The 22,652-nt window shown below is 44.9% G+C and overlaps 1 non-coding gene across 1 annotated transcript; it reads right to left on the reverse strand.

Moving 5' to 3' along the window:
* Nucleotides 1-15,375: 15,375 nt before the first annotated feature.
* On the reverse strand, nucleotides 15,376-15,448 carry trnav-cac (transfer RNA valine (anticodon CAC)). Its single transcript has one exon. It is a non-coding gene; the product is annotated as a tRNA-Val (tRNA).
* Between the last annotated feature and the right edge of the window lie 7,204 nt (nucleotides 15,449-22,652).

Genomic DNA, 22,652 nt, shown 5'->3' on the forward strand with positions numbered 1-22,652 from the left:
TATCTGCTGAAGTTTTTGGAGGCCGTTGTGCAGCATTCGAAAAGTTTTTGTTTCTCTTTTTCGCTGTTTCATATGATACGGCTGGACAGATCGGGAAATATGGAATAAGGATGTTATTGACCGTAGCTCTCTGCTGCTTTACAGAGATCCAATGTTGGGTGCAAATAGTCTGTTTTCTTTAACATTGAAATGACGATTTTCCTAATTCAATACTGTGTTCCATCCGGTCCATTCCACGCATTCATACATTTTATTTTTTCCTCGAGCTAATTCTTATCAGATACAAATGAGACACTTTCAGTTACCGGCATCGGGATGTTTTAAATGATAATTTTTATTTTATTATCAAACTTAAAACGCGGATCTTCTACAAAATGTTGCCTGTTGTAAGACGTGTGCGAGCTGGAACTGAGTTCTACTCGGGGGAGAAAGCCTTAGATGATCTTACATTTCTCTTGATCAATTCCCGGACAAGCGTCCAAGGAGACAGTATCAACGTTTTCAACTCTGCCCTGAAGTTAGTTTGGGTGGCTGCATAAATACACGTGTTTGTACAGGAACTCATGTTCGTGAGCAGAACCCCGGTTTGAGCAGCGATATATCGGGCAGAGTAATAGTCGCGATCAAAATACATGTTTAGGCTGGCGATAAAATCGGTCACTGCCCACGGCAGCCAAAGTAGTATAACGCTGCCTGATACACAGAAGAGTAATATGATGCCCCTTTTCCTGTTCTCCATTTCCGGGTCACGTTCAATCTTACTCTTATGGGTTCGGAAGCTCCTCCGGGATTTGCTGGCCACTAAGATATGACTGGCCGTCATCCCGTTACATAGAAGTATTAAACCAAATGCACACAGCAGGTTTTGAAAGGTTTTGAATCTGCTGAGCGCGACGAAACTTGGAGAGTTGACGATGTCCAATTTCGGGCGAATACCCCACGAAATATTTCCAATTATTCGTTGAGGCTGAAATGCAAACAAGAAGGGTATATTCTCCAAGCAAAGCACCGCCAGTATTACTGCTGCCAGGATTCTGGCTGTCTTCACTCTGCAGTATTTTGTTTTAAACTTCTGACAACATATGGCAACATATCGATCACAGGTGAAGGCCACCGTGTACCACCGTGATAGTTCCAGAGTGACCGCCAGCACGTAGATCGTGGCCTTAAGGACTTCCGTATAATGCAGAAATGAACTGGACAGGCGGAATATTAAAATCTCATAGACAAGGACATTGATTAGAATGACCAATAGATCTGACACAGCCATCATCGTCATGTAGGCAGAGATGCATTTGGAAAGACCGCATTTCCCCCGGGACAGAATAATAATTGTTAACAAATTGGCTGCAACAGAAAAAAAAACAACAACAACAGATTAAGACATCACTGACGGAGGAAGACAGCGGAATCTTACAACTTATTTCTGAAATATGTCTGGATGTATTTCTGTTTAGTACGGTGGTCTGAGAGTAAGCATAGGCAGGACGGAAAGGCATCTTCGCAGTGTGATCTTCACCAGCTGGAAACGGGCTGACAAACAGCACGTCTAATTTACCGGGAGCCTGGGTAATGTGCCGCCCTGCAGGAGGGTAAACCAGGTTACCATTGCATGGTGAATGGTAGGTTGTGAGGTGCTCCGCATAAAAGAGACGGAGCTGTAAACACAGATCCGTCATTCATTTAAAGTAAAACACTGGGTAAACCGGGTGGCACAGAGATCATTTTGCACATCGGCCATCACAAATCAGGACTTTCAGCACTGGGGTTGAGTTATTGAGTTGGAGTTGTGCAATACAAAATTGAAGCCGAATTCGTAGTATTGTTTAAATTTCTACTCACCTTCTTATGGGAATTATATCAAAATTCGCGACAGACTTCAAAATATTTAGCGAAACACTACTGCTGTTGTAGTACACTTTTATTCTCGGACAGGCACGATGGAAAATACATTTCCTCCTGAGTGAAACACTACTGCTATTTCAGCGATGGCATCCCTCCGTTCTCTTTGCACCGGTCATGAGGAGACGGCCTCCTGTGTCCAGAGGAATGTATCCTCACCGGCCGTGTGGACAGGGGACGATACAGCGCATATTGAGCAGCTTGTACAATGGACACATTGCGGCGCATCTTCTGATCATACTTCATTAAAAATAACAATGTCCTGCAGAAGGCCAATAGCTGTTAGACAATGTATTAATACGACTTACCGGGTAAACCAAACACCGCTAGAACAGGGTAACAAACGTCTTTCACCTGTAGGATCGCCGGTCGACTCATGTTCGATTGCTTGAATTATCTCCCGTTGTGCAGTTCACATCAGCGTGTGACTCGGACCGCGACACCCTGCTAATTTATAGGGAACACGAATTCTCCGTCACGGGTAGGCGGGTTGTGCAATGAATGACGTTACGTACAGCCAATGAACACACAAGGGTTGATGTTCCGCTCCAGTGCCACCTGTTCCCCAGCTGATGGACTGAGCAGCTGGATCATGAAGCTCCTTCATTCACATTCCAAAACCGAACACCCCCACCCCCGAGGGAGTGACGTCAGCGCTCCCCTCGCCCGCGGAGAGCATCGCTCCAGGAGGGTCCTTTCGTTGTCCCACAGTAACTCAGTGAAGAGGTCCCGCTCCGTTCCGTAACTGCATTTGTTACACAGCGTTCTGCTGATTCCCACTGACTATAACATTACTGATGCTGCGCTTGCCTTTACTTTTCACAGAATAATTCTTCAATAACCTTTCTCATCATGCGTCCAGTCTAAGGTCAACCCGTCAGTCTTTGTCTAACCTTACAGGCTGTCATTCCTTCCTGAATGTGACGTCATTGAAAACAAACAATTGATGCAGCAACCCGGCAATGGGGTAGTGACGCGACTCTAACGTCACTGATGATATATTCTGTTGCAGCTGGTGGAGAGTCACTGTTATATATGATATGGTTACTTCAAACAAGCAGATATAAATCACCTCCAGCAGCACTGAAAATGCTGATATTTAAGCGTTTAGAGTCGCCTGTGCCTCCATATTACTTCAGTGTGGGAACCGAAGCCGCTTGTTCCCATGAAACTTTTCAGACTTCGTCGGAGAGATTACAAAGTTGCACCTTCACTGGGTAATCGACATCACCAATGAAATAGAAGAGGATGTCAGTGAGATTCTCTTTCCGTTAGCAGAGATTAGTATGACCCGAGTATTCGCTACGATATTCAGGATTTAAAGAACCGTGTGGAAGATTGTGTTACACCTTTCATCTACAAAGTATATGGGTGATAAGGGATTTCCTACATCACGCACTGTTGGAGGTAGGGAGACACTGAATGTTGTTTTTTTGTTATGATCTCATAAAATGTTATATACAAAGTTACCGGCTCAGTGCTGGGATCGGGGATTAATGTGCTTGAGCGGAGCAACGTCGGCGCCTCAGAACGTGTCAGACTACAAGTTTGAGTGGTGATGCACACTGAACACTATCAGTGATCCCCACTCCTGAAAAGTACATTTTGTAAATTAGATAAATTCGCGCAGTGTGTTAATGAACCACAATGTGTATGTGCGCTGGCAGGTATGTGATACGAAACGAGAGTACGCCAACAACCATGCAGAACGGCCACTGTTCGTAAGATAATGACCACAGTTCATCAATGTACACATGCATATGTCGGAGTACATCGGAATTAGGTCGATGATGTATGATATTCTGTCTGCCTTCGGGGCTGAGGTAAATCAAATGTCAAGTCCATCTCAGTGCCGGGGTTATTTACATTAAGCAATTCTCTACAAACATATCAGACAGTTTTGTAAATCAGCACGTTCGTCAATTTGAGCATCAGCCATTCTCAATGTCCTTCATCATTCCAATAGATTCAAATTCTGTTAGAATTGCGAAGACTTCAATTTTCAGGAAAGATGCAGGGAAGATACTAACATGCATTGTGAACTGGCTGACAGGAAGAAGGCAGCAGTGATTGGCTGCCAGTGATTAGTGGTGTTCCTCAGAGTTCAGTATTGGGAACGCTACTTTACCATCTTCTGTCAGTGGTTTGGATAATAGAATTGATGGCTTTGTTGCAAGCTATACAGATGATACAGAGATAGCAGGAGGGGTAGGTAGTGCCCAGGAAGCAATGCGATTACAGCAGAACTTAGACAAATTGCAAGAGTGGGCAATCATTGGGCTGATGGAATACAGTGAGGAGAAAAGAATGGTCATCATTTTATTAAAAGGAACAATAGTGCTGACTGTTATCAAAATGGGGAAAAATTCAAACATCAGGATGCAGATGAACTAAGGAGTCCCCGTGCAAGACTTGCAGAAGGTGAAGCTGCGGGCTGAGTTTGTGGTAAAGAAGGGAAATGCAATGCCAGCATTTACTTCAGGTGGAACAGGATATAAAAGCAAGGAGATGATGCTGAGCCTTTATAAGTCAGTACTCAGGTCGCACTTGGAGTGACGTCATCAGCTATGAGCCCCATCTCTGAAAGGATCTGTTGTTATTGGAGAGTCGAGAGCGCATTCACGAGAATGATTCCGGGAAGGACTGGACTGGCATATGGAGAGCGTTCGGCAGCTTTGGGTCTGTGTTCACTGAAATTTAGAAGCATACACTGGGATCTCACTGAAACCTAACGTATTTTGAATTGACTAGATAGGGTGGATGTGGAGGAGATGTTTCCTATAGTGGGGGCACCCAGACGAGAGCACATCCTGAAAATTGATGGATCACCTTTTGGAACAGAGGCAAAGAGGATTTTCTTTATCTGGAGAATAGTGCCTCTGTGGAGAGCTCTGCCACAGACTGAGGTGGAAGCCAGGTCCGTGGGTATATTTTAGACAGAAGTTGATCGCTTTCTGATAGCCCAGGGCAACGAAGGATGTGGTGAGAAGGCAGATTTATAGAGTTGTGTGGATTCCGGGTTCAGCCATGATGAAATGGAGAAGCAGACACGATGGGCTGAAGGGCCTAATTATGCTGATGGTCTTATGGTCTAATGATCGCGTCAGAGTGAAATACCGAAATTGTCCAACACTCAAGTCCAATTTAAAGCTGAAGTTCAGATATATTTTTATTGATCTGTACAAATGTATGCAGCGAAACGAAACAGGGACTAAGGTGCAAAGCACAGAACATATATCACATACAGCACATAAAATAATATCAAAGCAATACAATAATATTAACAGGTAGAATATGCTGTAGATATACAAGTTGACATAAATTTCATATACGACAGGTTGTTTTGTTGCGGATAAATCTCAGGAGCAGCAGACAGAACAAATCAGGCCGACTCAGAGAATCGTTTCAGCCTAAAGGACTTTATTTATACGCGTATCACGGAGAGCCTCTTTACCTAAGAGCGGTGCTTGGGGGTTCTGTTTGTCTTGCAGACCCGCTTCATTATATAGACACAGAGTACGTGACTAAAAGCACTTAACAAGAGCATTGCTTGACTTCGAACTTAGGACTAAATTTCAACGAACAACGTGACTTTGATCTTAGAACTAGATTGCAACAAACAAGAGCTTTACGTAAATTCGGGGTCACAACATCTTCCTTGTAAGGACTTTAGCTGAATTCCAAGACCTGCAAAGACATTAGCTAAATTTTAAGAGCATTCACAAGCGATTAGGGTAACCCCTACATATCCAAAGAGTCTTCCACAATACGTCCACAATTCCCTCGTTATTGATCCTTTCAGATCAGCACTGCTCTTTCTCGTCATAGGAGGTTCATATCCTTCCGGGAAGGGTATTTTTTTGCCATGATGTACCTCCTCTGCCCATCAGTTTCGCTTACTGCGCAATTCTCTCACCATCTGGGGTATCATAGGGTCATTTGCAGGCCCGAGTAAGGCTCCTTTTATTAAATGGTCACAATATAATCGTAATGCTCCACATACTCAGCACCCTAAAACACATAATATACCACTATAATTATCCCATGGGTAATCCAGCTTCCCCAGCCAGAAAAAAACATCCCTCTACTATTTCCCACCATTTCGTCCCAAAATTTTTAAGCTGCTTCCCTATCTTCCTAATCTCCTTAATCTTTCCCACTATGTGTTGACTAAGGTCAGTTATGTTTTCTGAGGCATCGGGAATAAAAGTACAACATCCCTGCCCTACCGCGGCTCATGTCCCTCCTTTTTCAGCTCAGAGCAAGTCCAGGGTCATTATATTTTAGAAGACTACCATTCCAAGGGCAACTACCTCTGCTGTTAGGTCTTTCACTTGCGTCACTTGCACGTCAGGTAGGGCATCGGCAGTGCTATTGGCCAATTTCTCTAGAGCGGTTGCCATATTAATAATTTTTCGCGAATTTCGGGCCACACCATATGAGGGAAATGCTATCATCCAAAACCTTTCACTTTCAGTCATCCCTCGCTTACTTCGCATTCAATAAGGATGTTGCGATATATCTTTTATAGGATGCATGGAGGGCAATATATAGACCAGATTACAGCAGCTCGTCCAGTTTCTTGGGGACACATTCCCACTTTCGCCTGGCGGCCTTGGAAGCCAAGGACAAGCTCTTTCCCCACATACCCAGTAAATCCCATTAGGAGTAAGCGCAGGAGGACCCACTCTCCGTTCAGTACAAGAACTATGACCCAAAAATGTCCCATCTCCCCCCGCCGTATTGCAGTAACAAATTCCATTCACAGTTTTCTGTGTATTTACTAACTCGAAAGAGCGCATCCTTTTCTCCTGCGTCGGGGTAGGGTGGTACCATCCTTTGAAACAGGCACATCCACAATCCCCTTCGCTGACATCACAGTCCTTCTGCCAATCTCTCGTTCTAAAGCTGGAATAGGATGTGTTAAATAGGTTCATAAGTTGCACAGAGAGCTTTTCGCTTCCGTTCATGGGGACCCCTTCCAGGGGTGGGCGGCATGCTGAGGTATCTTTACACACAACCAACAAGAGTCCAACTCTTCACCTTAATGACTGGCATAAGTGTGACATAAAGACAAAGAGGTATTTCTGGACAAGGCCACACTGACTCCCCGCAGTATCAGTCCCCATAAATGCATCTGGTTTGTCAGCTCCATGCTTTCTTGTCTTCCAACTCCTGGTGCCGTTTGCACCTCGTAGCGTGAATCCATTCTCCGTTTCCTTCAACCTTCACCGCGGTTCGGGTTATTATCCGCACTGTGTAAGGGACCTTCCACCTAGGAGAAAGAGAGAGCTTTTTTAGCTCCTTTATATATACCCCATCACCGGGTTGGAAAGGATGCATAATCTCGCTTCCCACTGCGCCTGTCGCACTCTCTCATGCAGGTCAGCTGCCGTTTTGCACAACGCTTGCGCATGCGCCGGGGTCTGTTCATCATTCCAGATCCGGGCCAGTCTCTCGGTGGTGACAGGGTATAGACAAAGTGAATGAAAGCAGGCTTTTTCCACTGAGGCCAGGGGAGAAACAAAAACAGAGGTCATGGGTTAAGGGTGAAGGGGGAAAGTTTAAAGGGAACATGGGTGGGGGCTTCTTCACACAGGGAGTGGTGGAAGTGTGGAATGAGCTGCCAGATGAAGTGGTGAATATGGGCTCACTTTTAACATTTAAGAAAAACTTAGACAGGTATATGGATGAGAGGGGTTTGGAGGGATACGGCCCAGGTGCAGGTCAGTGGGACTAGGCAGAAAAATGATTCGGCACAGCCAAGCAGGGCCAAAAGACTTGTTTCTGTGCTGTAATGTACCATGGTTTGTAAATCTCACACATTTGTTCTCGCCGACTGAGGAATGCAGCCGGCCTTTTTAACGGGTTAGGGGCTTCAACCACAATATCCCGGGCCTCTGAGTCAGTCCAGGGTTTGAGTATGGGTACGTCTCCAATCATTATTTTTGGCGCTTGCAGTATCTGCGAGTCTGGCACAGGCTGCGATTCCCCGCCACGGCGCGTTCGCAAGCGCGTGCTTACTTTAGATCCAGTCGCCCCATCCCTTCCACCCCCTGTCTCAACCTCTAACACGCGTCCGCCTACAGCTCCTGCCCCTGCTCCTCCTTCTCTTTCAGTTTGGGTGAGTTGGTGCTTCTTGGCCACCAACATCCATTTTTCAAAACGACCCATCATGCTCAAAATCCCAATTAGGGTCCCCATTCCAGTTAGCTTTTACATCCCACTAACTCTGAATCAGGGGGATCTTAAGTCTGCCACATAGGGCCAGCCTCCTTGAGAACACCTGTAGAGATCACTGCTAAAGTTTACAGCCTACAGGGTATCCCGGGTTCCTCTTACTACGGTGTCCGCTGGCGACCCTGGGGTTACCAGAGTGTTTCTTACCTTCTGCCGGGTCTTTTTCACAGTCTTCATTCGTTTTTCCACCTTCTCTCTTGCTTTCAAGGTCTTTCCTTGCGTTCCCAGCCGTCGAGGTTTCGCCGCAGGAGCAGCATAAGACGCTCGACTGCTGGCACTTCCCATTTTCTGAAAAAGAGAGTGACTATACCGAGCGTTCGTATTATGTCACACGGAATCATATCGAGAGCGCTGACCGCTGTGTTTCCTCTGTCTTTCCACGGGTCTTTGAGTTCGGTTACGGAATTGATCGGAGCTACCTTGGTACCCACACGAGCACCCCTTGCCGACCCCCTTTCAGCTAGGACTCAGGGCACCAGTCTCCCCCTTTCAACTAGAAGACTGATTTCCCTTCCCAACTTGGTCGGCCCCTTTTAGTCTTGCTTTTCCTTTTCCGCTTAGGGTTCCTTTTCTGGATCCCGCTCTTCCAGCCTCCCGCTTTCAGCTGGGAGACTAAATTTAGGATCCCATCCACGTCGCCAATTTGTTGCAGATAAATCTCTGGAGCAGCAGACAGAACAAATCAGGCAGACTCAGAGAGATGTTTCAGACTAAAGGACTTTATTATACATGATATCACAAAGAGCCTCTGCACCTGAGAGCGGTGTGTAGGGGCTCTGCTTAGCTTGTAGACACGCTTCATTATATAGACACAGAGTATGTAACTAAAAACACTTAACAAGAACATTGCTTGACTTTGAACTTAGACCGAGATCACAATATTTTGGCTGCATTCCACCCGGCGCTGCAAACTCCATCTTGCTGATTTTAGCTAAATCTCAGGAACATTCACAATCCCTATATATCCAAAGAGTCTTAAGTTCTTCGATAGTGTGTTTTTAAAAGTTACGGCACTAATGAAAGAATTTCCCATTCGAGATCACTAATAATAGGGATTCGTTAGTCTCGTACGACCATGGATTTGCGACTTAGAAGGTTTTTCCGGGGCGCAGACCTGGGCAGGTTTGTATGAGAGACCGACTGTTGCCCAGGCTGCAAGCCTTCCCCTCTCCACGCCACCGATGTTGTCCAAACGAAGGGCACGAGGACCCAAGCAGCTTGGCACCGGTATCGTCAGAGAGCAATGTGTTGTTAAGTGCCTTGCTCAAGGACACAAGCATGCTGCCTCAGCTGAGGCTCGAACTAGTGACCTTCAGGTTGCTAGTCCGATGCCTTATCCACTAGGCCACGCGGGATCACTAAAGTATTATTATTATTATTATTATTATTATTATTATTATTATTATTATTATTATTATTATTATTATTATTATTATTATTATTATTATTATTATTATTATTATCTGCAATTACGCTGTATTAAGTGCGAAGACACATTTTTGCAATCAGGCGAATTTTAAATGTTTCGGTTGAATTAATTTACTAACGTGCCACAACTTAGTTAAAACAAAACATGTTAATAAATGTATTTTCAGCTGTACTAAGCAAATGACAGGCTCTTCCCTATTGACATCAATGTACCTGGGTTGAGGGGTTGAACGGCTTTAAGTTGCTCGGCATAAACATCACCGGGGAACTCACGTGGTCTGTACATACTGGCTGTGCGCCTCTTTCACCTCAGACGGTTCAAGAAATTTGGCGTGGGCCCCAGATCCTAAGAACTTTCATGAGAGGCACATTTGGGAGCATCCTGACAGGCTGCATCACTGGCACTTTTGGGAACTGTACTTCTCTCAATCGCAGGACCCTGCAGAGAGCGCTGCGGAAAGTCCAGCACATCTGTAGATGTGTACTTCCCACTATTCAGGACACTTACAGAGACTAGTGTGTATTAAGCGTCCGAAAGACCATTCCAGACCCGAGTCAACCCAATCACAAACTGATCCAGTTTCTACTATCCGGGAAATGGTACCGCAGCATAAAAGCCAGGAACAACGGTCTCCAGGACAGCGTCTTCCACCAGGACATCTGAATGGATAATTCATGCTTACACAACTGTATGTCTATGTTATATTAACTATACAGTTGTACATATATTTATTATAACTTACTATAAAATTGCGCATTGTACATTTAGACTGAGATATAACGTAAGGATTTTTGCTCCTTGTGTATGTGAAGAGTGTAACTAATAAAGTTAAGTCAGTCTAATAAAGAATATTTAAATACCTTTTTTATACCTCCGTTTTTAAAATGCTTGATTCATGGAAAATTCGTCATATTTTACAATGTAGTTGTGTTTGGATATAAAGTAGTTACAAATGGACCAGGAGATTTGCACACCTGCCCACTGCTCATTGCACAACTGAAAACACTTACAAGTGCTCGGGCTTAATATGCACGGGATCGATACTTTCAACTCAGCACGATCAGAGTGTCTGACTTCCCTACAAAAGATAGTTCCATTCTCCTGTGGTTGGGCATATCCCCCGAGGCCTTTCTTATCTATGCCTAGGAATTCTGGTAACCATGGCAGCCAAGGAAAATAGAACTGGAATATGAAAACAAACGTGTGAATCATAAGCAGGGGTTGCAAGTGATCGGAAAGAAACTCATAGCAATAAAACACAATGGTTGAAGTGCGGACGAGTTGGCCGCAAAGTTAAGGTGATGAACTGCTAATCCATTGTGTTTTGCACGCGTGGGTTCGAATCCAATCCTAGTCGAGGCAGGTTTATCTGGGGGATGAAATATTGAAGTTATCACTTATTAGAATTCCGAGCCTTCACCTTTTGTCACATAGAGTGCTTGGCTGGGAATCATGAAAATCAACTTTTTTTGATTAACGTTTGTTAATAATTTGGCCATAATACCAGACAATATAGATGCAGAATTCAGCCATTCCGTCCGTTCCATTATGGCTGCTATATTTTCTCTCAATGCCATTCTCCTGCCTTCTCGCCGTCACCTCTGGCACGCTCATAAACAAATACTTGTCTATCTCCGCTTAAGAATAGGATTCGAGAGGTAATGTTACAGCTTTATAAGACCCTGGTCTGATCCCACTTGGAGTACTGTACACAGTTCTGGTCACCTCACTACACGAAGGATGCTGAAACTATTGAAAGTGTGCAGCGGAGATTTACAAAGATGTTGCCTAAATGAGAGTGTATGCCTTATGAGAATACGTTGAGTGAAGTCGGCATTTTCTCCTAGGAGCGATGGAGCATGACAAGTGACCTGATAGAGGTGTATAAGAGGATGAGAGACATTGATCATGTGGATAGTCAGAGGCTCTTTTCCAGGGCTGAAATGGCTAGCATGAGAGGGCACAGTTTCCAGGTGCTTGCGAGTAGGTACAGAGGAGATGTCAGGTTTAGGGGTTTTTTTTCGCAGAGAGTGGTGAGTACGTGGAATGGGTTGCCGGCGACGATGGTGGAGGTGGATATAAAAGGGTATTTTAACAGCCTCCTGGACAGGTACATGAAGCTTAAAAAATAAAGGGCTATATATAGCCACAGGTAATTACAAAATTATCACATGTTCGGCACAGGTATGTGGGCCGACGGGCCAGTATTATGCTGTAGGATTTTTAAGTTTCTAAAATATTACCAACTGAGTTGACTCCACAGATATCCCCGCAATGAAATCCACATATCGATAGCCTTCTGGTGACACAACTTCCTCCTCATCCCTGTCCTGAAGGGCGTCCTAATATTCTGAGGTTGTGCTCTCTTGACCCTAAACTCACCCACAATCGGAATCATCCTTTCCATGTCCAGTCTACCTGGCCTTTCAGTATTTGATAGTTTTCAAAGAAAACCCTAACTCCTTCTAATCTCCAGCGAGTACAGGGGCAGAGTCATAAAACGATCCTCATACATTAAAGCTTTCGTTCCGGGATCATTCTCGTCACCGTCCTCTGGACCCTTTCCAATGTCAGGGCATCAGTTCTTAAATAAGGGACACAGACTGTTCATCTTGTTCCAGGAGCGGTCTGACCAATGCATTATAGAGACTCAACATTACAGCCTCACTCTTGTACTCTGGTTCTCTCCAAATGAATGTTGGCATTGCATTTGTCGTCCTTACTACCAACTCAGCCTGTGTTTACCCTTTCGGCAATCCTGCACAGGGTCTCCCAATTGTCTTTGCACCTTCGATATTTGAATTTATTTCCCATTTAGAATCTTGTCTACGCTTTCAACAAAGTGTACACTCGGACCTTCTTATCCGCGGATTCAACCAACCGTGGATCGAGAAAACCCAGACGTTCTCTCTCCAGGACTCGTTGTTTGAGCATGTAGACTATTTTTCTTGTCATTATTCCCTAAGCAATGCAGTATACCAACTATTTACATTGTATTAGGTATGAAAATTAAACTAGAGAGGATTTTAAAATACAGGCAGTTCCTGGGTTATGAGGGAGTTCCGTTCTTGAGACCGTTTTTAAAACGGATTTGAAGTCGGAACAGGCATATCGGTTTATTTAGCGTCAGTTAGTCAAACGTTTGTTTTAGTATATAGTATATATTTTACCTTTCTATGCATATAGAACACCTAAGAAATGTTATATTTTAAATTCATCAGTCCGTAGGACTTGATTCCAAAATGCATCACGCTAGTTTAGATGTTCCTTCTGAAACGTCTGACTGAATTTTGTGGTGAGGACGCAGGACAGGTTTTCCTCTGATGACTCTTCCATGACGGTTATATTTGTGCGGCACCACTCCAGAGGCTGCTCCATCTTCCTGAAGGTCTCTTGTAGTCAAACGGGGGTTTTGTTTTGCCTTTGTAGCAATCCTACGAGCAGTTCTCTCGGAAAGTTTTCTTGGTCTTCCAGACCGCTCCTGTTAACTGACATTTATTAATTACATTACGTACTGAGGAAACGGCTACCTGAAAACTCTTTGCTATCTTCTTATAGCCTTCTCTTGTTTTGGGGCATCATTTATTTATTTTCTAAGCAGCTGCCAGGAGGAGCCCATGGTTGCTGATTGTTGGGAGAAGGTTTGAGGAGTCAGGGTATTTATGAAGCTTTGAAATTTGCATCCCCTGGCCTTTCCTAACGACGACAGTAAACACGCCAGAGCCCTCACAAGCTCATAAAGGTCTGAGACACTGGTGAAGGTTCTCTGAGACCTCAAATCTCTTGGGGTGCCCGAGCTTTTGCTTGGTGCTCCTTTTATTCTCTTTCACTCTAAAATTGTACAAAACGAAATAATACACTCATCTTGCTTAAAATGCAGAAAAAGAATGTTTCATCTTTAACTTCATGGCTTTTGGAGATCAGTTCATCTTCTACTCACTGAACTATTCACAGTAACAGCATCTTTGTCCAGGGCTGCCCGAACATTTGCATGTCACTGTACATGAGCCGGTGGAAAAGCGGCACAAGATCCGGACCGATGAAGCATAAAACCTCAAATGTTGCCATGGAATTTTACACGCAAACTCTTGACTGCTGAGCAGGACAAATTACTACTGTCAATACACCATCCATCTGTTCCTTAACGCCCAAAGGCGAGGTGTTATTTTTCAACTGCACTCCACTGATAACCCCGGATACATTTTCACTGATCACTTTTGAGTGGCATACATTTCAAACATTTCACATCCGCTGTGGGGATCCTCGAGTAAATCATCACTGGTCATTACGTTGCCGAAATCTTAAACAATAAAACTGTGGCCGGTTTGATTAGAATGATTGGCTGTAAGGTTTTATAAGGTGGTATAGTTAAGAGTGTAACTGGGGAAAGATCGGGAGTTATTTCGGTGTAATTCTAAACGTTGAGTCAGGGGCGGAGCGTATTCCGAGATAAGTATTTATTGCTGACGTTCACGTTGCGGAAGAACCTCCACGGCCAGTTACTCACCCTTATGCAGGAGTGGAATATTTCGCCCATGCTTTAATTTTACATGGAATCACAACAAATTCGATCTATTGAAAAGGACCGTGATCCCAACTCTATACCGATATGCGATCTCCCACCGTCACCTCGTTTCAAACTAAACAGTATCCAGTTTTCCTGTTCTACATTACCGTTATTATACAGGAAGGTTTTATACCATACTTTTCGACATTCCCGCAGAACTGCGATGTCAGCGTTGTGATCAGTCCTTCCTCCCTGGTCCTTTAACTGGAATGGAATGTGCGATACCAATGGTAAGACACTTGGCTTCTGTCTGCGCTGCAATATCATCGGAAGATCGCTGGTTCGAGACCTGAAAATATTAGGTGTTGATGTTACCAACTGTTTCCACCGCGGCTTAAACTGTACGAAGCACAAATATTTGCGCGGCTGACGTGGGGGTGGCTGTGGTGCTGCTCGCGACAGAGCCAACAAAGAGAAGCAGAGAGATTGAATGCGTGTGTGTGTGTGTGTGTGTGAGAGAGAGAGAGAGAGAGAGAGAGAGAGAGAGAGAGAGAGAGGAGAGAGAGAGAGATAGAGAGAGAGAGAGGAGAGAGAGAGAGAGAGAGAGAGAGAGAGAGAGAGAGAGGGAGAGAGAGAGAGAGAGAGAGAGAGAGAGGGAGAGAGAGAGGGAGAGAGAGAGGGGAGAGAGAGAGAGAGAGAGAGAGAGAGAGAGAGAGAGAGAGAGAGAGAGAGAGAGAGAGAGAGAGAGAGAGAGAGAGAGAGAGAGAGAGAGAGAGAGAGAGAGAGTCAGACGGAATGGTGGAACCTAGAAGACTGTGGTGGAGAATTTGACCAGAGAGACTGTATGGTGGGACTAGGAAGGAGTGGAATACAGGAGGAGGAAAAAGAAAGCGATTTAACATTTTAAAGTAGTTTTGAAATTTTGCAGCACACGGTTATTCTTCCTGATGTTTGTCTGGATGGGAACATTTGAGATGCGAGCTCCGTTGAAACCACAGTGCATCCTCATGCGACAATACATGGCAATGGGTTTGAAGGCTGCTTCTCCCGTTACGCAATGTACGTTATCTACGAACCTCCTCAGGTTTAAATCCGTTTATATTCTCCTGGAAATTATATATAATTTCTATTAATTCTTCTTTCTTTAATTTACCTTTGCCAGGTTTGAAATACAATGCGCTACTGCTAGAAAAGCGAATGTTCATTATATTTACACCTGGATGCCCATGACAGTAAACTTGAACACAAACTGAAAAATTGAGTCTATAGTTCATTTGAAGCACTGAAGCCCAAACAATGTTTCTGCCCAGGATTGAACTGGGGACCTTTCGCGTGTGAAGCGAATGTGATAACCACTACACCACAGAAGAGGACATCGGTTAAGGGTGAAGGGCGACAGTTTAAAGGGATCATTGGGAGGGGGGGGTTCTTCACACAAAGAGTGGTGGGAGTGTGGAATGAGCTGCCAGATGAAATAATAAATACGGGCTCACTTTTAACATTTAATTAAACCTTGGATAGGTACATGGATGCGAGGTGTATGGAGGGATATGTGCCAGGTGCAGGTCAATGGGACAAGGCAGAAAAATGGTTCAGCACAGCCAAAAAAGGTTCAAAAGGCCTGTTTTTGTGCTGTGATGTTCGATGGTTCTCTGGTTATGCGCCATATACAGAGATATGCATTAACAATTTCCTGTCGAGTGTTGATTAAGGCGCGACATGTGGCAGTCAATTGAACTGTGTTGTATTAATAGGCAAGGAATTAAAACACCTTCTGTACTCTAGCTTCTAGTAGTCTCCACAGGGTGGCGCTCGGGCTCACGTGCTCAATTTAACAGTGCCTTTAAGCTTTCTCACCCGTCTGCCTCGTCCGTTCTCTTCACCTCAGTTTACAAGTTAATTGAAGGAAGTGAGTGAACCACGTGCCGATACATTTATATACAACAGGACGCGTTACAAGCCAGGGGTACTTGTGAGATGATGCCAGCTGTACAGTAACGAATCACGGCTAATCATCCCACCGAGTCCGCACTGACACCAGACACACCATCACACTGATATTTCATTAATGATCACCATCCAATCTGTTCGGTCGGATCGCAACCCAGACCAAAACATCAACGGCCAATTAAACAACTATTGTGAAGGAAAATTATATCGGTAACAACAGCCTTCAGGAAGGGAGCGGCAAGTCGATCGGCTCTGAGGTCACAGTGGAGTGATCACTCTCCAGCCGGAAGGACATCAGCAGAAACGAAGGAATTGTCGTCTTTTTAACAGAGGCTTGGTGAACTCCGAATATGTGAGAATTATTTTATAATTCGGTACAGACGAATGCAGATTCATGTTGAGAGAGGGGAGAAAGATGTCAGCATCTCCATACCATTTGTGCCTATTGAGGCTACGATTAATATCTCTTTTTTTCGCAGGTGCCTGAAACAATTCGCCGATGCAAGTCAATATTGAGTTTAATCGACAACACAACGAACCAAGATGAGGTGTAATTAGAGGATTTCTGAAGCATGGCTTCAGGAAAGGTAGAGATCTTTGCTTCACCATTTAGTTAATTGAACTAAGAAGACATGAATGTGGGGGACAATTCTGCCTTAATTCAGCAAAGAAACCATCTGTTCAGACACTTTCAACAACGGAAAGTGAGGCTGCGCGTGTTGAACTAAAGAACCAAGCAGGGAGATTGTTTGTAGCCCTGCGGGCACATGCCTTTTAGTGAATGAGGGAGGATCTCTTGCAACGTTTGTAAACATACACTCTCCTGCTCAGATCACACTCAAAGGTGCATCGATTCGTAGTTAAATACAAATAACGTAGTTTATCTCAGAAGCACATAATCAAATGTAACATTTTAGTGGAATGCTCAGCTTGAGAGATGCTGAGTCACCCGGGCACTGCAAGCATTAAAAGTCACAAGCGCTCTAGGCTCCAACTCACAGACTCGGCATTTCTCCGCCGATGCCATATAAGCACCGCTCGCCAACCGATTGCGCCACTAGAGCCCAGAGCTGCAAACGCGTGTTTTTACATATGGAAAGAAAATTTAGGAGAAATTTACAGATATCATAGAGCGTAGAGCCTGAAAATATACAGCGCGTGAAAAGGCCGTTCGGCCCACAATGCATTGTCATACCAGCTAAAAATCAAATCAAAGGCACTCAAACCCTAATCCCTCCTCCCTACCATGTCCATATCCTTCGATCTTCCTTACATCCATGTGCATATCGAGTCAGCAGATCAAATACCACCTATAAAGTTTACTGATAATGCAAGCATTGTTGGTCGAATCTCAGATGGGGACGAGAGGGCGAACAGGGGTGAGATATGTGAACTAGTTGAGTGGTGTCGCAGCAACAACCTTGCACTGAACGTCAGTAAGACGAAAAAGCTCATTGTGGACTTCAGGAAGGAGAGAGGTACCAATCTTCATAGAGGGATCAGAAGTGGAGAGAGTGAGCCGTTTCAGGTTCCTGGGTGTTAAGATCTCTGAGGACTTAACCTGGTCCCGACATATCGATGCAGTTATGAGGAAGGCAAGACAGCGGCTATCCAGTACTTCATTAGGAGATTAAAGAATAAACTCAAACAACTTCTGGAGAGGATTCTGACAGGCTGAATCATTGTCTGGTATGGTGTGGGGACGGGGGGCGGGGGGTAGGTGTTACTACTCTACCGGAAGGATAGATGAGGAGATGGGGAGCTTTATGGTCATGCGGATGAGAACTAAGGATGGTGGAGAACAAGTGAACACTCAGTACTCAGTCGGCGAACTTTCCATGAGCGAAGGTGGCAGGCGACAATTGCAGTATGATTATTAAAGGAACAGTAGCATCTAACCATTCCCCAGCGGAGAGCAGTGTGGAGACTTGGATGGCAGTGTCGAAAGGACGTGGCGGTGGAACGAACCCAAGTGCTGAACACGGGCGCGGAGGCTGAGTCGGGAGGCGTTACCGTCGTAGCGACCGTGGAATGGGTGCCAAAGGAGTCTTTACCCGGAGTCTTGGTTTTTGTAGAGAATTCAGAACCGATGCTAGACTGATAGTCCTAAGATGCATGGAACGAGGTTACTCATACACGAGTCGACTAACAAACTGCCAGCTCCTAGTTGTGGTCACAGGATTTTTACACTGCCTTTGCTGATGGAAAGCAGGTGTTTGTAGGTAGTGGAACCTGGGAATGATTGAGAGCTAAACGAGATGATTAAGGCACAATTTCTGAGCCTGGTGCCAGAGGGGTCAATGACAGGCATCCTTTCATATGTTGGAATAATAACGCTGGAACTCTTCCCTGGTTGGGAACAGATTACTTGATGTTAATCTTCATCTTCTCCTGAATCTTTCCTTGTACGTTGTTACTCTGTGTGTCCAGACGCCACATTATGGCTGAAAATTTTAACTTTCATTTTAGTTCATTATCCGCTCGCAGTGCTACATTTTCTCAGACAGATTATGTGAACGTTCACTTACCTTTCACACTTGAGATCCCTCCAATAATATATCATCAATGCCGCTAAATCTGGGGCACCAAGTGAGAGACAGCTAGTTACCCACCCGCTACCTATTGCATCGCGACATTCAGTCAGCCTTTGTAAATCTGTCCAGTAATACTGAGAAAGTAATCATTTCTCAAACTCCACAGTGCTTCTGATTGATAATCGCCTTGTCAATTCCGCTCCATCAAATTCGCAATATCTGATACAGCACAACCAGACAAAAACAGACAGCAGACGTCAGGCACCAAGACAGACGAGTAGATAGATAGATAGATAGATAGATAGATAGATAGATAGATAGATAGATAGATAGATAGATAGATAGATAGATAGATAGATAGATAGATAGATAGATAGATAGATAGATAGATAGATAAAAGCACACAGACAGTTATGCCGACCGGCCCTGTGGCTCAGAAGGATAGGGAAAGGAAGAGGAAGGCAGGAAGGCAGTAGTAATAGGGGACTCTATAGTCAGGAGTTCAGACAGGCGATTCTGTGGACACAGGAAAGAAACTCGGAAGGTAGTTTGCCTCCCATGTGCCAGGGTCCGGGATGTTTCTGACCGCGTCCAAGATATCCTGCGGTGGGAGGGAGAACACCAAGAGGTCGTGGAACATATTGGTACCAATAACATAGGTAGGAAAAGGGAAAGGGTCCTGAAAGACGACTACAGGGATTTCGGAAGTAAGTTGAAAAGCAGGACCTCAAAGGTAGTAATCTCGGGATTACCGCCTGTTCCAGGCGACAGTGAGAATAGGAGTAGAATGAGGTGGAGGATAAATGCGTGGCTGAGGGATTGGAGCAGGAGGCAGGGATTCAGATTTCTGGATCATTGGGACCTCTTTTGGTGCGGGTGTGACCTGTACAAAACGAGCGGGTTGCACTTGAATCCCAGGGTGACCAATATCCTGACGGGCAAGTTTGATGGAGCTGTTGGGGAGGCTTGAAACTAGTTTGGCAGGGGGAGGGGTGGGAATCAGAATGAGAGTGAAGGGATTATGGTAGAAAGACAAGAGCATGATGCGACGAGTTCTGAGTTGATGAGGAAGGGGACAGAACATAATTGTAGCCAGTTAAAGGGGTTGAAATGTGTCTATTTCAATGCTAGGAGTATTAGGAACAAGGAGGATGAACTTAGAGCATGGATTAGGATGTGGATCTACGATGTTGTGGTTGTTACCGAAATTTGGTTGAAGGAAGGGCAGGATTGGATGATGTAGGTCCCGGGGTTCAGTTTTTTTAAAAGGAATAGGATGGGAGGTAGAAAAGTGGGGGTGGGTGAGTGGCATTGCAGGTCAGGGATAATATCACGGCTATAGAAAGGGAGAACGCTGCAGAGGGAGTGTCCACTGAGTCGGCGTGGGTGGATGTCAGAAATAGGAAGGGATCAATCACTGTGCTGGGAGTAGACTGTAGGCCCCCAAATAGCCCTCGAGACACCGAGGAGCAGATAAGCAGGCTTATTTTAGAATGATGCTGGAAATACAGGGAGGTAGTTATGGGTGACTTCAACTTCCTTCATATTGACTGGTACCTCCTGAGTGCAAGGGGGATAGATGGGGCTGAACTTGTCAGGCGTGTTAAAGAAGGATTCGTGACACAGTATATGGACCGGCCGACGGGAGGAGAGTCTATACTGGATCTAGTTCTGGGGAATGAACCTGGTCAGGTGACAGACCTCTTGGTGGAGGAGCATTTTGGTGAGAGTGACCACAACTCCCTTAGCTTCAGCCTAGCTATGGAAAAGAAATAAAATCAGACTAAATGGTAAAGTGCTTAACTGGGGAAAGGCTAAATTTGAAGGGATGAGGCAGGAACTAGCAACAGTAAATTGGAAACAAATGTTCAAAGGGGAAAGCACAGAAGTAATGTGGGAAAAGTTTATGGATCACTTGAGCTGGGTTCAGGATAGGTTTGTCCCACTGAGGCAAGGAAAAAATGATAGGAAGAGGGAGCCGTGGCTGACAAAGCATGTGAGGCAACACTTCAAGAGGAAAAAGGAAGCATATATTAGATATAAGAAGCAGGAAGTAGGAGGAGCTTATGAGAAATATAGTGTAGCCAGGAAGGAACTAAAGAAAGGACTTAGGTGAGCTCGAGGGCGGCATGAGAAGGCCTTGGAATGTAGTATTAAGGAGAACCCCAAGGCGTTCAATGCGTATGTGAAGAATAGGAGGATGACGAGAACGAAGGTGGGACCGCTAAAGTATAAAGAGGGCAGAGGAGTTAGGGGAGGTCCTAAATTAATACTTTGCTTCAGTATTCACAAGTGAAAAGGATCTTGGTCAGGATGAGGTCGAAGTTGAGAATGTGGAGATTAAGGAAGATGAAGTGCTTAAGACTGATAAATCCCCAGGGCCGGATATGATACACCCCAGGGTGTTCTGGGAATTGAGAGAAGAGATCGCAGGAGCATTAGCTATGACCTTTGAATCCTCTTTGGCTGCAGGGGAAGTGCCGGAGGACTGGAGAATGGCAAATGTAGATCCTTTGTTTAAAGAAGGCAATAGGGAGAAACTAGTGAACTATAGACCGATGAGTCTTACGTCGGTGGTATGCAAACTACTGGAAAGGATCCTTAAAGATAGGATCTACGAGCATTTGGCGAAGTACATTCTACTCCTGGATAGTCAACATTACTTTGTGAAGGGAAGATCGTGCCTCAGGAGCCTGATTGAGTTTTTTGAAGCGGTAACAAAAGAAATTGATGAGGGTAGGGCCGTGGATGTGGTCTACATGGACTTTAGCAAAGCATTTGACAAGGTCCCTATTGAGAGACTCATCCGGAAAGTCATGAGGCATTGGGATGTGGAACCTTAGCTGTTTGGATAAAAAATTGGCTTAATGGCAGAAAGAAGAGGGTAGCTGTAGAAGTGTACAATGTACAGGGTATGTTAATTAAAATGGCTTCTTTGGTTTTCTGGAGTAGGAATGCTTTTATGTCTGATAAGTGTTTTCTCACGCAGTTGTTTGGTTTTGGACTTGCTGATATGGGGATTGTATTCATTTTTTAACCAATGGGGAATGTTATTTTGGCTTGTGGGGCTGGGAGCTTGGGGGTTTTCGCGGGTTTTCAGGGGAGTCGGGAAGAAGACGCCGAGGAAGGTGGACGTGCGCCGCACTGCTCGGTCGACCAGCCGGGTGGTCCCAGGTGCGAGGACGTGGAGGTCGGAGGAGAGTGACGAGGGGTCGAATGGTTCGATGGTTGAGCTCCAACGATGTGCACTAAACTGACTGAACTTTGATAAGTTGGCGCCTTTTACTTTATTTATTTTCCTTCATATATACTGTATTGCATAGTACTCTTTTAGTTTTAGTAAAATCTTTAAAGTGTATTCCATAAAGGTATTTGGTGTGAGTTTGATATTGTGTGTGTATGCGAGGCATAAACTTGATTCTCACAGCACCTGCGTGTACGGGAGGTGGAGTTGGAGAGCGGTTGGATCTCCTTTTCCCCTAGACATATACCGGCCTGTTGGGTTAGTGTTACAGAAGGAAAGTATTCTGCCTGGAGGTAGGTGACTACGGGAGTGCCGCAGGAATCCGTCCTGGGACCCCGCCTTTTGTGATTTTTATAAATGACCTGGATGCAGATGCGGAAGGATGGGTGAGTAAGTTTTCGGATGACACGCAGATTGGAGGAGTTGTGGATGGAGCTGTAGGTAGTAGAAGGTTACAAGAGGATATACACAAGCGGCAGAGTTGGGCAGGAAAATGGCAGATGGAGTTCAATCCGGACAAGTGTGAGGTGATGCAGTTTGGAAGCGCAAACCAGAGGACTGAATACAGAGTTAATGGTCAGTTACTTATCAGTGTGGATGAACAAAGGGACCTTGGGGTGCAAATCCATACATCCCTCAAGGTCGCTGCACAGGTTGATAGGGTAGTTAAGAAGGCCTATAGGATGCTAGGCTTCATTAACAGGGGGATTGAGTTCAAGAGTAGAGAGGCCATGTTGCAACTCTACAATTCTGTGGCGAGTCCGCACTTAGAGTATTGTGTTCAATTCTGGTCACCTCATTATAGGAAGGATGTGGAAGCTATGGAGAGGGTGCAGAGGAGATTTA

This window comes from Hemitrygon akajei, unplaced genomic scaffold (assembly GCF_048418815.1).
Source record: "Hemitrygon akajei unplaced genomic scaffold, sHemAka1.3 Scf000129, whole genome shotgun sequence".
Taxonomy (NCBI): Eukaryota; Metazoa; Chordata; class Chondrichthyes; order Myliobatiformes; family Dasyatidae; genus Hemitrygon; species Hemitrygon akajei.